This window comes from Nannospalax galili, unplaced genomic scaffold (genome assembly GCF_000622305.1).
Source record: "Nannospalax galili isolate Female #2095 unplaced genomic scaffold, S.galili_v1.0 scaffold341, whole genome shotgun sequence".
In the NCBI taxonomy this organism is placed as follows: Eukaryota; Metazoa; Chordata; class Mammalia; order Rodentia; family Spalacidae; genus Nannospalax; species Nannospalax galili.
In genome coordinates this window covers 1,850,316-1,863,950 of record NW_008346082.1, presented here as the reverse complement: position 1 = coordinate 1,863,950, position 13,635 = coordinate 1,850,316, and the positions used below count along the sequence as shown (strand labels likewise).

The window sequence follows — 13,635 nt, the reverse complement described above, 5'->3', positions numbered from 1 at the left end:
CACTATATAGGTCGGGCAGGTCTTGAATTTGTTGCCATCCTCCTGCCTCTATACCCTGAATGCTGAGATTTCAGACAGGCACCATTAATGCCTGGCCTTTCCTGGTTGAATTCTGTAGAAGTTAAATCATCACATTGTTACCCACTTAGAACCAAAGGTTCCAAAGGCTAAAAGTGACCTTACAGTACCCTTCCTCTCCCTGCAATATTTTACATATGAGGGAGGATACCAAAGCATGGAGAGGTTGGGTAACTTGTCAAAGGTCTCTCAGGCAGAGCTCAGAGATAGAATATGTCTTATCAATCAGGTTCCACAAAAAAGTGAAGGAAAACATGTGAATTTGATAAACGCTACACAATATGGTGCAGTTCCTCAAGGCCAAAAAGAAGGCAGATACCAAATTACTGCTGGACAACCGAGAGGGAGTAGAGATCAAAAGGAGCCTGCTTTAAAAAGTACACTTTTATAACTGTATTAATTCAACTGTGAACCTAAAAATTTACAGCCACTTTTGAAAGAGATGTATCCTTGCTCTGGAGTGTGTTACTGAATATGTTAAAGCTGTAATGAAATGGTTCTTCTAATTATGTGGTTATTAAATTAAAAAAAAAAATTAAGCTGGGCGTGGTGGCACATGACTTTAATCCCAGCACTTGGGAGGCAGAGGTAGGCGGATCTCTGTGAGTTCAAGTCCAGCCTGGTCTACATAGTGAGTTCCAGGACAGCTGGGGCTACAGGGAGACCCTGTCTCAAAGAGACAAAAAAAAAAAATTTTTTAAGTACACTTTTAAGAAGGTGGGATATGCAATGGAGATTAAGTAACCTCATGTTCTCTTCTTACTCCTCCTAATCTCCTTTAGGTAAACTTGCCAGGAGGCAGAGGACAAGAATGTTGGAGACAGCCAAGAGAGAAACCCCAGGAAGGGACTGAGCTGGACAAAGTATAGCCCTGGAGGGGTAGAAGGAAGTAAGTACACCTTTGATTGCTTTAATTGCTTCATTTGTTAATTCCTTCCTTCCTTCCCTCCTTTTTTTTCTTGAGACATTGTCTCATTGTGTAGTCCTGACTGGCCTGAAACTTTCGTTTTAAAATATTTTAATTATTATTTTTATTTTTGTGTATGCGTGTATTGCCTGCATGTAGGTAAGAGCATCTGTGTCATGCAATGCCTGAGGAGGTCAGAAGAGGCTGTGGGATCCCTGGAACTGGAGTTACGGACAGTTGTTAGCTGCCATGTGGGTGGCTGGGATTCAAACCCAGGTCTTCTGCAAGAACAGCCAGTGTTCTTAACCGCCAAGCCATCATCTCTCTAGCCCTGGCCTGAAACTTTCTACGACACCATCTGGCCTTGAACTCACAGAGATGTACTGCCTCTCAAGCACCAGGATCAAAGGTGTACAGCACCATGGCAGGCCCTTGCTCCTCCTCCCTCCCTTTTTTTCCCTTCCTTCCTTCCTTCCTTCCTTCCTTCCTTCCTTCCTTCCTTCCTTCCTTCCTTCTCCCTCCCTCACTTCCTTTCCCCTCCCTTCCCTTTCTTTCTTTCTTTCTTTCTTTCTTTCTTTCTTTCTTTCTTCCCTCCCTCACTTCCCTTCCCTTCCCCTCCCTCCCTTCCTTCCTTCCATCCTCCCTTCCTCCCTTCCTCCCTCCCTCCCTCCCCCCTTCCCTGGGCTACTTTCAAACTCACTATATAGCCAAGGATGACCTTGAGCTCCTCATCCTCCTGCCTCTACCTCCCAAGTGCTAGTATTCTAGGCATGTCCTACCACCATTTACTGAATTTCAGACACTGCTGTTTATAACCTTAATTTGGCCTTGAAGTGTGTAACATAGCAAGCAGCCAGGAAACTATGATACAGTAAGACTCTAGAAAGCTGCAGGATAGGGAGCCAAGCTGTCATGTAGTGACAAAAGCAGAAGAATGAGCCAAGCAATCCCAGCATAGGCTGAGGCAAGAGTATGGCTGTGAGTCGCAGACTAGTGTGGGCTACGTAGGGAGACATTATCTCAAGGAAAAAAGGGGGGCACATGCTGGAAAAATGGCTCAGCAGTTAAGAGCACTTGGCTGCTCTTGCAGAAAACCTGGGTTCAGTTCCCGGCACCCACATGGCAACTAACAACCATCTGTAACTCCAGTTCCAGGGGATTCGACGCTCTCTTCTGACCTTACACACATGCAAGCAGTATACTCTTACACATACAACAAATCTACAGAGAGAGTCAGAAAACAGCTCAAAACCTTCCTGTAGGAACCAGAATCTACAGGAGGTGAAGCTTGTCCCTGTCAGGCTGCTCTTGAGACCTTGCCTGAGATTTGGGTGGTGATGGGTAGAAGCAGCAGGAAAGGCTTCTATAAGGGACAGTTTCCTGGGGCTGGAGAGATGGCTTGGTGATTAAGAACACTTGCTATTCTTCTAGAGGACCTGGATTTTATTCCTAGCATCTACATAGTAGCTAACAACCATCTGTAACTCCAGTTCCAGGGAATCCAACATCCTCTTCTGGCCTCTGTGGGGCAATGCATACATGTGGTGTGCTTACATACATGCAGGCAAGACACTCATACATATAAAAAGTAAAAATAATAAGCTGGGCACGGTGGTGCACGCCTGTAGTCCCAACACTTGGGAGACAGAGACAGGCGGATCACTATGTGGTCTACATAGTGAGTTCCAGGCCAGCCGTGGCTACAGAGAGACTATTTCAAAAACAACCAAAATAAATAATAAAGTATAAAAAGGAGGGGGCAATTTCCTGGGGAACTAAGATGGCACTAGGTACAGGGCTTGCCTAGCATGCATAGGGCCATGGGTTTAAGCCTCCAATAAAGTGAAAGAAAAAACTGATACTTTCCAGGTGTGCTGGTACACATCTGTAGTCCCAGTTACTTGAGAGGCTGAGGCAGAAGGCTAGTTGAGTCCAATGGTTCAAAGTTTGAGACTCCCAATGAGCAAAGGACTTTATGATAGCAGGAAGGAGGCTGGAGAGATGCCTCTGATCCCCAAAAGGCAACTGCACTCATATATATACACAAACCCCCTTCCATGCATACAAATAATTAAAAATAGGGCTGGGCGTGGTGGTGCATGCCTTTAATCCCAGCAGAGGCAGGCAGTGAGTTCCAGGACAGCTGGGGTTACAGGGAGACTCTGTCTCAAAAAGACCAAAATAATAATAAAAGTAAAATCCTTAAAAAAATAATAAAAATGAGGAACTAGAAACAGAGGCATGATCTGGGACCTAAGTTTGGTGTGAGTTCAGGAAATCCTTAGTGGTCACTCCTTAAAGTCACCTCTCTGGAGACTTCCAAGACTTAACATCTCTGAAGCCTTAAGGAGTCAGGGGTGGAGTCAAGATTCTCAGAAGCAAGTTAAACCAGTTCTGGCAGGCCTGGACTTGCACAGCTAGGGAAGAATTTCTGAAAGCTCTTTTCAGCTGTAGCCTTAGCCAGCTACTGAGGGTACAAGAGAGTTGGGCAAGGGAGACATTTCATGGAATGCACAAATTAGCACCAATTTCCACACACAGGCAGAGCCCAGCTGGATCTTTAGGTTCTGTGGTCTTCCCTATTAACAAAACATTCAAATAGCCTCTTTGCACAGTGGCCACTGGGCATTTCCTGTAAGTCCCCAAATCTGTCTCGTGGTGCTTCTCTCTAGTTTGCCCTGGGTTACTGGTTCTACAGAAAAGGCCTCTTGCTTTACTGTGGTTATACAGGGTACGCTACAACCAGGGGTTAAGAGAGTCAGGGCTTGAAGCTGTGTGTTTGTTATCTCCATGCAAACTTTGAGGTAAAGGCAGACAGATCTCTTGAGTTCTAGACCAGCCAGGGCTACAGAGACCTTGTCTCAAAAAAAAAAAAAAAAAAAAAAAAAGTTACCTCCAATCAGGTCCTCTGCTCCAGGCTGCTCCAGAGTCACAATTACATTACTGAAGTGAAGGAGAGCTGCCATCTCCCCAAGACAATAAAATCCTCTATAAAATCTCAACAAATGACTCACTTGTTCAAAGCCCTAATGCCTTACAAAAGCACCTTTATTTCCTTATCAAAGAAGTTCACAATCTTCCAGAGAGATTTAATGAAGTGCTTAGTTGAACATGGGAGACTGAGGCAGGAGGTTTGCAATTAAAGGCTAATCTGGGCTACACAGTGAAACCCTAAACCACAAAAATCTAAACCAGCTGGGCATGATAGCGCACACCAATAAACCCTGTACTAGGAAGCAGAAACAGGAAGATCACTGAATGTTCAAGGCTAGCCTGGTCTACATATCAAATTTTAGGCAATCTAGGCTTCCTAGGGACATTCTGTCTCATAAAATCAATCCAGGGCTGACAAGATGGCTCCATGAGTTAAGGCACCTACCACCAAGCCTGATAACCTGAGTTGATCCCTGGGACCCATATAATGGAAGGCGAGAACTGATGCTTTCAAGCTGTCCTCTCATTTCCATCTGTGCACCTTGTGCCATGTACCCATGCATATACCCACACCCAATAGATAAATGATGCAATTAAGTACACAATAAAGAAATATAATTAAACCAGGCGTGGTGGCGCACGCCTGTAGTCCCTGCACTTGGGAGGCAGAGGCAGGCAGATCTCTGTAAGTTCAAGGCCAGCCTGGTCTACATAGTAAGTTTCAGGACAGCTGGGGCTACAGGGAGACCCTGCTTCAAAAAGACACACACACACACACACACACACAAAGAAATATAATTAAGGGGGCTAGAGAGATGGGCTCAGTGGTTAAGAATACTAGCTGCTCTTGCAGAGGACCCAGGTTTGATTCCCCAGTGCCCACATGGCAGCTAAATGTAACTCCATTTCCAGGGGATCCAATGCTCTCTTCTATCCTCCATGGGCATTGCACAACAGGGGTGCACTTGCATACATGCAGGCAATACACACATACACATAATATAAAAATAATAAAATATATTTTAGCTGGGCATGGTGGTGCATGACTTTAATCTCAGCACTTGGGAGGCAGAGGCAGGCGGATCTCTGTGGATTCAAGGCCAGCCTGATCTATATAGTGTGTTTCAGGACAGCTGGGGCTACAGGGAGACCCTGTCTCAAAAGGAGAAAATAATTTAAAAAATTTTTTAAAGAACTATAATTAAATTGCAAATTCATTTTTTCCAAAATGTTACAGGTCTCATTGTCATCACTGCAATGCACTTATTGTGATGGAAACATATCTCAATTTAGCCACGTTGACCAATTCTAGACACTGACACCACAGTGCTCATTCTCATGTAGAATGACGGTCAAACTCATCATTCTTTACAAAAAACAAAACCCCAAACAAGGCAACAATTGCAACAAAACCCCAGCTCCTAATACTAGAGACAGGATTTAAGTAGAAGAGAATCCAGTGCCATTTCTCCAAGCTGCCTCCAATCTAACTCTAATGAAAGTCCAAGTCCATTTACTGGAAATAGGTAACATCCCCTTTCTTTTTTTTGAGGCAGTGTCTCCCTGTAGCTCCAGCTGTCCTAGAATTCCTTGGTAGACCAGGCTGGCCTCGATTTTACAGAGATCCACCTGTCTCTGCCATCAGAAGGCTGGGGTTAAAGGTGTTTTGCTACCTTGCCCAACAACATCCTATTTATTTATTTACTATTTATTTATTTATTATTTGAGACAAGGTCTCCCCTTAGCCCCAGCTGGCCTGGAACTCACTATGTAGACCAGACTGACCTTGATCTCGCAGAGATCTCCCTGCCTCCGCCTCCCAAATGACATCCTATTTCTCATATAGTAAGATCCATCTGGCTTTATTTTAGTACAGTTGTTATCTTGCAGTTCTGGGCACTAGGCAAGTACTCCAGCAATGAGCTACACCCTGGTACCCATCTGGTGGTTTTTGTTTTTGTTTTGTTTGTATTTGGGTACAGAGGGGGATGGGGGTGGCTCACATGTCGCGGTCAGGGGATAACTTTGTGGTTCTTTCCTTCCACTTTTATGTGGGTTCAGGGAATCAAACTCAAGCTGTCAGGCTTGATGTCTGGCTGGTTGTTTTGTTGTTTTGTTTTTTATTATTTATTTATGAGACAGGGTTGCCCTGTAGCCCCAGCTGACCTGGAACTTCTATGTAGATCAGGCTGATCTCACAGAGATCCACCTCTCTGCCTCCTGAGTTCTGGGATCAAAGGCATGAACCACCATGTCCAGCTTATTTATTTTATGGGTATGAGTGTTTTGCCTGCATGTATGTAAGCACACCACATTCATATAATGTCTATGGATACCAGAAGAGGGTCTGAGATCCCCTGAAATTGGTGTTACAGATGGTTGTTAGACATCATGTAGGTGCTGGAAACTGAACCTCAGTCCTCTGCAAGAGCAGCCAGTGCTGTTCACTACTGAGCCATCTCTCTAGCCCCCACCTGTTTTGCTTTGTTGAAACAGGGTCTCCTATAGCACAGGGTGGGTTCAAACCCTTGATTCTCCTGTCTTAGCCTCCCATGTGTTAGGATTACAAGCATGTCACTTCTGGCCTGTCTTCCCATCTGGCTTTAAACAATACATACTTTTGAGAAGCTGTGTGCTTTTATAAATCAATCTACAGTGAAATCATTGGGAAGATTGGTTTAGGAATTACTGCTCTTTGAACTTCATTTAGAAAAAAAAAAAACAAAAAACTTCAATGACTGATGCTACAGCTCTGGCTGTTGTGTTTTGTAGGGCTGGAGAGGGGGGCTCAGCTAAAAGCCCTGGGTTCAATCTCTAGTGAGCTTGCATACACTCACTGCCCGAAACAAAAAACATAACTTTGGTGTGGGTTTTTTTTTTTTTTTTTTTTTTTTAACACTCCATATAGAGTTAATTCTGGAGAGTTGACTCCAGAGTTTGGGGGAAAAAAAAAAAGCTGTGGCTCCCCTGCTGGGTGTATGATAGCTTCCTTAGCCCCCCAAAGCTCTACAGATAATCCAGGTCTCTGCCTGCCCTAGGAAAGTCCCTGGAAGGCAGGGCTTCCTGAGAGGCTTTAAGCATGCATGGGTCTTGCTTTGTAACTAGCCATGAACTCATGAGATCCTATCTCTTCCTCCGAAGTACTGGAATTATGGGGTGTGCCACTACAACCAGCTGAACATAGAGCAATAATTGTTGAAGCTGGTGGGTGTGTAGAGGTTACTAATCTCTAGTTGTATTAATTCACAAATTACCAGATCAGACCTAGGGCTTCATGATTGCTAAGGCAAGCATGAAGTTATCTGCCACCCAGATACCTCCCTAGCTTTATACACTGTTGCACTGGTAAAAACAAAATTAAGGCTGCTGGGTGTGGTAGTGTACACTTTTACTTCCAGTGCTTAGGAGGCAGAGGCAGATGGATCTCTGTGAGAGTTCTAGCTTCAACAATTTTCTATTGCTCCAATGTGGAAAGGTATATATGGAGAGGAGAGAGAGAGAAGAGAGAGAGAGAGCACTCTAACAGCTAATTTTTTTGAGGGCAGGGTGCCATATATAACAGACGGTTGTTAGCCACCATGTGGGTGCTGGGAATCCAACCCAGGTCCTAAGCAAGAGAAACCAGTGCTCTTAACCGCTGAACCATCTCTCCAGCCTGCTTGTATATTTTAGACCTAGGGATCAAAGAGCAAGATCCTCTGATAAAGGTGGAGCCTAGTTTCTACTTCCCAAATTGTTACTTGAAAGACTACTTCAATAAAAGTATGAGAAGCCAGGTGTGGTGGCACATGCCTGTAGTCCCAGCACTTGGGAGGCAAAGGCAGTGGATCTCTGTGAGTTCAAGGCCAGCCTGGTCTATATAGTGAGTTCCAGGCCAGCTGGGGGCTACAGGGAAACCCTGTTTCAAAAAGACCAAAAAAATTAAAAAATCAAAGTATGATTGAAGCCTGCCAAGCTCAAGAGCACAGTGCCTGAGGGACAAGAGAAGAGACAAACTCTCAGAGTTCAGGCCCACTCTTGGCCTTAAAACAAAAAGCTGAGAGTCAAGCTGTTTCTTTATTCAGGTATAACTTTAATGTGGCTTAGTAACACCATACTTAGACATCTCTGCTGTCATGCCTGCCTAGAGTATTTCAAATTCCCAGAAGTGAATTTCTGGGTCAGTGGATATAAGACATATTTCACAGGCTAAGAGGTCTGCATAAAAAACAGTAACTAGGCTGGGTGCGGTGGCGCACGCCTTTAATCCCAGCACTCAGGAGGCAAAGGCAGGCGGATCTCTGTGAGTTCAAGGCCAGCCTGGTCTACATAGTGAGTTCCAGGACAGCTGGGGCTACAGGGAGACCCTGTCTCAAAAAGACAAAACAACAACAACAAAAAAAAACAAAACAGTAACTATCGACCCTCACCCATGCTCACGTAAGTAACCCCAACTGGACTCACTGGATCACTAAAAAACAAAACACCCTACAGCTACCATCAAAGTAGTAGTCTAGGAATCTAGGAACAATGAAGTCAGTGATACTTTTTTTTTTTTGGTCTTTTTGAGACAGGGTTGTCTTCTTTTATAGTCCCAGATGTCCTGGAACTGGCTATGTAAACCAGGCTGCCTGATCTCACAGGATTCACCTGCTTCTGCCTCCCGAATGAGTGTTGGGATTAAAGACCTGTGCCACCATAACAGGCACACTTTTTTTTTTTTTTTTTTTTTTGAGACAGTCTCATGTAACCCAGACTGACTTCAAGCTCAGTATGTAGCCCAGACTGGTCTTGAACTTCTGATTATCTTCCTGCTCAGCCTCTCCTTTGCTGACATTATCAGTGTGTACCACCATGCCAAGTTTTGTTTTGTTTTGTTGGAGTTTTCTTTTGTACTGAAGACTGAACCTAGAGCCTTGAACCCGTTAAGCTCATATCCACCACTGATCTACACCAATGCCAAATGACATTCTGAGACTGCAGGATGTGAATTTTGGGGACACCATCCAACACACAATTTACTGGAGACCATTAGGAAAATAAGACTTTGGGGCCAGTAAGATGGCTCAGTGGGGAAAAGTGCTTGCCATGCAAGCCTAACCATCTGAGTTCAACCTCAGAAACCTACACTGGGAGGAGAGAACTAACAACGCCCACAAGTTGTCCTGTGACCATCACATGAGCGTAGGGTACACACACACACACACACACACAGAGGCATATGTAATATAAAAATTTTAAAAAGACAGACCATGAAGTAGGGGTGTGGTAGAGCATGCCTATAATCCCAGCACCTGGAAAGCCTAAAGCAGGATGAGGAGTTCAAGGATACCTTGAGCTACATTAAGACCCCATCCCAATAAAATAATCCACATAAAAATTTAACATACTAGGGCTGGAGAGATGGATCAGCCATTAAGAGCACTTTGGTTGGGTTTCCAGCACAGTTAATAGTCATTAATTCCACTTCCAGGGGATCAGACACCCTCTTCTGGCCTCCATGGGCACTGCACACAGTACACTCATTATTTTTATGTTTTTTTTTTTTAATATGGTGTACAACAGCTTTTTTTTCTGAGATAGGGTCTTCCTGTAGTCCCAGCTGACCTGAACCCACTATGTAGACCAGGCTGGCCTTGAACTCACAAAGATCCGCCTGCCTTTGCCTCCCAGGTGCTGGGACTAAAGGCGTGTACTACCACACCCAGCCTTTATATGTATTTTTTAATGCATATTTTTATGTGGAACTGGAGTTCTGAATGGCTGTTAGCCACCATGTGAGTGCTGGGAACTTCTGCAAAAGCAGCCAGTGCTCTTAACCACTGAGACATCTCTCCTGACCTTTTTTTTTCCCCTCGGTCTTTTTGAGACAGGGTCTATCTGTAGCCCCAGCTGGCCTGGAGCTCGCTATGTAAATTATTTTTTTATGTGTATGAGTGTAGTCCCTGTATGTATGTGTCCTGTTGTGCAATTCCCTTGGAGGTCAGAAAAGGGCGTTGGATCCTCTGGAACTGGAGTTATGGACACGGTTGTTAGTCACCAAGTGGGTGCTGGGAACTGCACCTGGGTCCTCTGCAAGAACAGCCAGTGCTCTTAAACACTAAGCCATCTCTTCAGCCCCTAAACCATAAAATATACCCTACATCTAAAAAACAAATAGATTTTAAAAGACCTAAGCCAGGCATGGTAGAACACACATTAATTCCAGCTCTTGGATTACAGAGGCAGAAAGATTAGTTTAAGGCCAGCCTTGGCTACATGAGACCTTACCTCAAAAAGCAAAAAAAAAAAAAAAAAATTTTTTTCTGAGACAGGGTCTTTCTGAAGCTCCAGCTGGCCTGAAACTCACTACTATGTAGACAGGGCTGGCCTTGAACTCACAGACCTCTGCCTGCTTCTGCCTCCCGAATGCTGGGAAAGGCGTGCGCCACTATACCAGGTGAGCAAAAATTGTTTTTCAATTAAAATTATATTTAAAGATTAAATACAAATTTCCAGTGTTGCAACCCTAAACATGATGGCTACAGCAATAATTTGGTGTTCTTAGTGTTACAGCCTGGAGGGACAGAAAGGCTGCTGGAGGAATGTTTCTCAGATAAGTAACACACTGAGGACCCAAACCTGTGTATCATTCATGCCAAGGTAACCAGCTCAGTGGTCTTCTCTGCAACCTGATATCTATTTTTTTTTTCTACTATGTAGCCCGTGCTGGTCTAGAATTCACTATATAGACCCACTGACCTTAAAATTCAGAGATCTGCCTTCCTCTAAGTTTTCCAAGTACTAGAATTAAAGGTATATATTACAGTGCATGGCAATTTTATTTTGAGTTAATATTTGATAGTCTGTTTTCTTCCTATCCATAGCACTACGATGTTAATTATAGCTCTGGATACAGTTAATGAGAAGCACAGTAAACATATGCTCTGTGTCCAGATAATGAGTATGACCCTCTAAAAATTCTTACTTTGGTCAGACCTGGTAGTACATGGCTGTAAACCCAGGAGACTGTGGTAGATCAGATCAAAGCCAGCCAGGGTTACAGAAGACCCTACCTCAAATCTCAACTCTCAATGAAGAGTAGCAGGGACCAGGAACATAAATAAGTCTGAAAGGGCAAGGAATTCACTTCAGCAAAGGACCCCAGGGATGATGGGAAGAGCCAGCAGCCCATTTACAACGAGGCATATACAGCATATGGCCTAAGAATGAACAAGGAAATTCTTTTACAACCTGGCAGAAGGGCTGCTGGAAGGAGACACCATAAAGTCCACAAAGCCCTTCTGTGACACATACTTTGCTGGAAAATCTGCTAGAAAATGGGAGCAGAGCCCAAATTCCATGGAAGCCAGACATCCAGGCCAAGTCTATCACATATCCCCTAAGTCACCTTTCTCTGAGTATGTTCCATAGAACTTGAGTCCCACAGGGAAACACTAATAACTTGACAGTAGCCAGGTGGTGGCCTTGTTAGTTTGAGGCTAGCCAGGGTTAACTAGTGAGATCCTGTCTCAAAATAAACAAATAAAAACTTTTGCATTAGGATGACAGCCAGGTGTGGCAGTATAAACTGGTAATCCCAGCACTTGGAATGTGGAGGCAGGAGGATTAGGAGTTCAAGGTCATCCTTGGCCGAGACCCTGTCTCAAAAATAAGTTTTGTGTGCTTTTAGTTTTGTCTGTTCTTTGAGATAGGAAATCACTATGTAGCCTCAGCTCATCTAGAACTCTTTGTAGACCAGGCTGGCCTGGAACTCACAGAGATCCACCTACCTTTGCCTCCTTGGTGCTGGGATAAAAGGTGTGTACCACCATGCCCGGCTCATAAAAATAATAATTTAGGCCAGGCGCAGTGGCACACGCCTTTAATCCCAGCACTTGGGAGGCAGAGGCAGGAAGAAGGTGCATGAACAAGAAGGCTATTCAGGCAGTTGAAATTCAGGGAAAGGTCTTTTTGGTGCCAGGTTGTTGTCTTTTGGTACATCTTTACCAGGCATGCTATGATCCAGAGAGGCATGTAGAAGAAAGCATAGATTCAGAGCCTTGGCTCCAATTAATGAGAGGAACAGAATTTAGCCATTAGTTGGCCCTTAAGGCAATTTATATAAAACTATGGGTTGTGATAAAACTTCTTATCTTTTAAGGTGCTTTTTCAGAGGATGCTGGGGGTGGGGAAATTGGAAAATTGAGAGGAACAATCTTAAAACTTTAAGTATTAGTTGTTTTACAAAGTTTTAAGAGGGCTGGAGAGATGGCTCAGCAGTTAAGAACACTGGCTGCTCTTGCAGAGGACCCAGGTTCAATTCCCAGCATATACCACATGGTAGCTAACAACCATCCATAATTCCAGTTCAAGGGGATCTAACACCTTCTTCTGACCTCTTTGAGCCCTACACAACATGGGTACTCTTACATATGTGTAGGAAATACACTCATACACATAAAATAAAAATAATATTTAAAAGAAATATATATTATATATATATTTTATTTTTACTTTATGTGCAGGAGTGAATGGCCTGCACAAATGTACCCACCTTGGGCCATGTCCTCAGTGTTGAGAGGAGGGTGTTGTATCTCCTAGAACTGAAGTTACGTAGTTATCAGCCACCATGTGGGTGCTGGGAACCAAACCCAGGTCTTCTGCAAGAGCAGCCAGTGCTCTTAACCACTGAGCCACCACTCCAGGCCCCAAACTAGTAATTTTTAAAAGGTGATGTTTTATTCATTTCCCCCATACAATGAAACATTATGCAAACACCAATGCTGTTTAAGATCTTATACTCGGGGCTGGAGCGATAGCTCAGCAGTTAAGAACACTGGTTGTTCTTGCAGAAGACCTGGGTTCGAATCCCAACACCGACATGGCAGCTAACAACTGTCTGTGACTCCAGTCCCAGGGAATCTGACAGCCTCTTCTGATCTCCACGGGCATTGCGCAACACGGTTGCACTTACCTACATGCAGGCAATACACATATACACATAAAATAGAAATAATAAAATAAAATAAAAAAAGTTTAAGATCTTATACTCCAAATTCATTTTAGGAGAGGCTAGTTCCAGTCTCTGTCCAAATGTCACTCTTTCCTGGGAAGCTCTCTCAAATTGCTTCAACTCATTCACCCACACTGCTTTCTCTATTGCAACCTTTGATCATGGAGGTCCCAGGGTGAGTCTGGTATGCATCAGTCTATAATGTAAGCACAAAGACCAGGTATAGCTAGCTTTCCCTAGAAAGCAACAAGTACCTGCCATGTGGCCTTGCCAGGGTTGGTGGCCCAGCACTGCTATGTCTTCTGGAGTTGGCAGCATGAGGCGGGTACTATGATTTAGCAGTCTTTTTTTTTTTTCATTCATTGACTATGGCCACCATGTTCTACCCTCAAGAAAAAGCAGGAAGGATCTATGGTTCCAACTGCAAAAGAAATGGCATCTTCTTCCCAGGGCACTATGAGTCATTCTCAAGGCACTATCACTGGGGCAGATAGGGCCTGTCACTAACCCTGATTCATGTAGGAACTGGTTACCTTAACGACACCTCCTCATCTTCAGCCAGTGCTTTTTTTACAGGTACTACACAACTTTCCCTGGGCATAGCTACCCTCAGCTGGACAGCAGAAGCAAACAGGTCTTGGTGCTTTATATCCATGCCTCTAACCTTGATGGGACACCTTCAACCCAATCATTTCGGTTCTCTTCCTTACAGCCCTCTCAGCCATATATATATATATATATA

The 13,635-nt window shown here is 44.0% G+C and overlaps 1 long non-coding RNA gene and 1 other non-coding gene across 2 annotated transcripts in view; one reads left to right on the top strand and one right to left on the bottom strand.

Moving 5' to 3' along the window:
* LOC115071919 overlaps window positions 1-13,635 on the top strand; it is a 37,331-nt gene that overhangs the window by 21,087 nt on the left and 2,609 nt on the right. Inside the window, exon 2 of the long non-coding RNA XR_003850977.1 lies at window positions 861-967. This is a non-coding gene — a long non-coding RNA (uncharacterized LOC115071919). The remainder of the gene's footprint in view (window positions 1-860; window positions 968-13,635) is intronic.
* Window positions 5,146-5,272, bottom strand: LOC115071931. The gene has a single exon (XR_003850987.1). It is a non-coding gene; the product is annotated as a small nucleolar RNA SNORA1 (small nucleolar RNA).